The 4,232-nt window shown below is 43.4% G+C and overlaps 1 non-coding gene across 1 annotated transcript; it reads right to left on the reverse strand.

Annotated features, from left to right (window-relative positions):
* Positions 1 to 3,557: 3,557 nt before the first annotated feature.
* LOC132567871 (U6 spliceosomal RNA) lies at positions 3,558 to 3,661 on the reverse strand. The gene has a single exon (XR_009555137.1). It is a non-coding gene; the product is annotated as a U6 spliceosomal RNA (small nuclear RNA).
* Between the last annotated feature and the right edge of the window lie 571 nt (positions 3,662 to 4,232).

Here is a 4,232-nt window from a genome sequence, read left to right on the forward strand (position 1 = left end):
GTTTTGCTTTCGTTTCAGAGTGAGTAAGAGTGTGGGGGTGGGTGTTTGAGAAAGAGCAGCCAAGCCCCTGTAATTTTCAGATGGTGTTGCAGAGGAACCAGACCCAGTGAGAAAGAGAGAGAGAGAGTATTTTTCAGAAGTCTTTGTAGGGGAGGCAGTAATAGAGTGTGTCTCTTTCTGTGTTTGTTTTGCATTGTTTTCAGAGACTTTGTATAGGAGCCTGTTTATGGGATAGAGGAAAACTCCACCTCTCTCTCTTTTATTTGCCTGTGTAAGGCTGAAGAACAGCAGTTCCTGTGAGTAAAGCCCCAGTGAGATCACAAAAATGTGAGCTTACAAACTCTGTGCATTTTGGCTGCTTTTTGTATGTTTACACTTTCATTTACTAGAATTGCAGCCATTGTGGGATGAGGAAATGATGACTATTCAGGTACACTGCACTGCTGTATTTTTATGCATTATTTTTGGAAATGGGAAAGTCTGACTCTGCCCCAAAATCTCCTTGCTCCACCCCCAAAGTCCCCAGATATTTTCTGAATTAGACTTGGCAACCCTATTTCCAGATCCAGGTCTGACAACCATGACACCTTTTGGTGGAGTGGTAATCTGTGTTGGAGTGGTAATCAGTTTCATTCATTTCTTCATTAAGAACATTTCTATTCTACCCTTTCTTCACAAAACTGCCTGAGGTGCCTTACAACTTCAAATTAAAAACAATATCCATAAAACATAAGTAAAAAGCAGCATTTTTAAAAAGAACAGAACCACTAAAACCTATATAAAGGAGCAATAATCATAAACTATTTTAAAAGACCCTTAAAAACACAATAAAACGAGCAATAGTGATGATAAAATGGGATTTTTAAAAAAAAAAATATCAAGGAGCAAAAATGAAGTTCAATAAAAAAAACAGGCAGGAAACATGAAGGGATTAAAATCAGAAGTTTTCAGAAAAATCTTATGGAAAACTAAACAAAGGCTCAGAAAAATGGAAAATGGATTGACTAAGGATCTAAAAGATTGTCCATTTGGTCCAAGGTGAGCCTCAGGTAGGATGAAGTGCCAAAGTTCTGGTGCCATAACAGATGAGGCCTTGTCTCTGGGAGCCATCCACTGTGTCTCAGACAGTGAGTCACACAGAGCAGGATTGCTGCTGATGTTGTCACCTGGTAAGCAGGCTCGTATTGGAGATGACAGTTTTTCAGGTATCCTGGTTGCAGATTGCATAAGACCTACTAGCGCTCTGGGTCTGCAGCATAGGCTTGCCAGTCCCCAGGTCTGAGCGGGGATCCCCCAATTTTGCAGGCTCTTTCCTGCAAAGGGTAAAGCTTTGCCTGAACATCCAACATGTGCCTTTAAACTTCGGCAGCTTTAGAAGACTACTTGCAACCTTGGATCATGTGTGTACCTTTAAATTTCAGCAGCAGAAAGACAGCTGGTGGGGCAAGCAGGCAGAGCCAATAATGTGTGAAGCTGTAAGAAAGGCAGAAAGCAAAATCCCTCTGTTTTGCATTTGCTTTGGAAGTCATTCCTATAGTAAAATGGATAGGAAAGAGTTAGCTAGAACCTGATTATGGGATGGTGGAAAACTGCACCCCCTAGGCTGCTCTCCTATCCCTGTTTGAAGAAGAAGAATACGAATTGCAGATTTATACCCCGCCCTTCTCTCTGAATCAGAGTCTCAGAGCGGCTTACAATCTCCTATATCTTCTCCTCCCACAACAGACACTCTGTGAGGTTGGTGGGGCTGAGAGGGCTCTCACAGCAGCTGCCCTTTCAAGGACAACTCCTGCGATAGCTATGGCTAACCCAAGGCCATTCCAGCAGGTACAAGTGGAGGAGTGGGGAATCAAACCCGGTTCTCCCAGATAAGAGTCCATACACTTAACCACTACATCAAACTGGCTGAAGCCGGTTGAAATACAGCAGATTGTTACATTCAGCAACTCGTGTAAGTAAATTGCCCCAGTGAGATCACAAAAGTGCGGGCTTGCAAACTCTGTTTATTTTGACTGTTTTGTGAGTGTGTGCACACATGTCCCTTTAAAAAGTCATGATTGGAAATGCTTCCAAAGCCTGACAAGGCAACTTGTGGGGATATGACAAATTTCACTTTCATTTAGTGGAAGTGCATCTGCCAGGATAGGCACAAAAAAAGAGAATGAGAAAATGAAGACTGCATTCAGGGGAACAGCATTGCTGTGTTTTTATGTATTTATTTAGAGAATGGAAAAGTCTCCTGGCTATGCCCCCAAAGGCTCCTGGTTCCACCCCCAAAGTCCCCAGATATTTTCTGAGTCTGACCTGGCAGCCCTACCCACTACCTATCACAGACAACTAGGGCTGTCAGGTCTGGGTTGGGAACAGAATTGTCAGGTCACTCCTGGCAACTGGTGGGGGATGGGAGGGACTTAACAGGAGTGGCAGGGAAACTCAGCCAACATCGCAGTTACATCTCTACAGCACTTCTGATGTGACCTGGAAGTGACATCATCATGCAGTGACATTGGGGGAGACACTCTGGTATTTGGGCAAAAACTCTAAGGTAAATTTGAGGGAAAACTCTATGGTAAATTTGGCTTCTACCATAGAAGTTTTTTTTCTCAAATACTAAAATATTGCCCTAACATCGTCAACATGTTGATATCACTTCTGGGTCACATCAGAAGTGATTTAGACACATCACTGCAATGTTGGTTGGGCTTTGCTCTTTTTGAGGGTAAGTCTGCTCTATTGGCCAGATTCAGGGGACCCCCCACCTCCACTGGGGGCTTTGGTAACCCTAGTTGGAGATTTGAGGTGGTGCCTTGGAAGGGCAGGGTTTGAGGAGTGAAGGCCCCTCAGCAGGGTATGATGCCATAGAGTTCACCCTTCAAAGCAGCCATTTCCTCCAGGGAAAATGATCTTTAATAGTTGGAGGCCAGTTGTAATTCCAGGAGATCTTTAGGCCCCACCTGGAGGTTGAAAACTCTGTGGGTCCTGTCACTAATGATATTGAACGCTGTCGAGAGGTGCAGAAGAAGAATGTAACACAGGAGTTATAATGCCTGCCTGACAAGTCCATCCCCCACCCCAGTCTTGTACTCTCTCTTTTGAAATAAATATATATCTTGTCTCTGACATTTTACCTCACCCCTCAGTTATTGGCCCAGGCTGGTATTATATCCAGGTTCAGTTTTTATATTAGAACCTTATTTTTCATAGGAATGTCTGATGTAGTGGGGAAGATGGGAGGCAGATAAATCCTGGAGTGGTGTTGGGGGACGTTATTATTTAAAATGGATTTGCCTCAGGAGAATGTCACAGAGAGCGCCTCTGAAAGCTCAGGAGGGGTGGCTGTTAGGCAGCAGGGTGAAAGTACACCAACAGAATCCCCAAACCTATGCCCAACACCTAACACCATTCAATACTGGAATTCATAATGCCTGAAGGTGATGTTGTTAATTCAACGGACCACTGTGACCATCAAACCAAACTGGTGCTTCATGAAGAACCCAGAGTACAACCAAGCCTTGGCTATACCTGGCAGATCTGCACCTTTATCCAAGATTAAATCCTGAATGCGAGTTGACTTCCCTCACAGATGTGACATTCAGCAACAGCCATGTTAATCTTCTCTGTATCATTCCAGTTTTAGTATATGTGCTGCCAACGTGAGCAACAGCACCTTAGCAGATCAATATCAAACTTGAATGATTACCAAGAACCTGTTGACTGAGATAAGGATCGTAATGAGGAACAGGCATTGCAAGTCTAATACCTGTGCACACCCTCCTGTACATATTTCACAGTAGATCCAGGTGGGCAGCCTGACTTGTCATTGATGTTTGGCCTTTGCATATGTCAAAATATCTTCATTAAGGTGTATGCCAATTTGCTGTTCACCTATGTACAGACATCTGTCTCTACATATAAACTTCCATTTCAATGTGTCTGAGGATGTGTGCGTGTACACAAACGCTCATACCTTGAATAAAACTTTGATGTTCTTAAAGGTGGCACTGGAATCTATATTTCACAGTAGCAATTATTTTTAAAACAACCTGACCTTTAGGACACACTTAACTTGCCCCTGAATTCACACCCATCCCGTAGTGCTTCTGATGTGTAAAGTGCCGTCAAGTTGCAGTCGCTTTATAGTGACCTTGTAGGATTTTCAAGTCAAGAGACGTTCTGAGTAGTGTCCTCTCTAAGCTGAGTTAGTGCGAGCTAGCTCACAGTTTTTTAGCCTC

Source organism: Heteronotia binoei, chromosome 2 (assembly GCF_032191835.1).
Source record: "Heteronotia binoei isolate CCM8104 ecotype False Entrance Well chromosome 2, APGP_CSIRO_Hbin_v1, whole genome shotgun sequence".
In the NCBI taxonomy this organism is placed as follows: domain Eukaryota; kingdom Metazoa; phylum Chordata; class Lepidosauria; order Squamata; family Gekkonidae; genus Heteronotia; species Heteronotia binoei.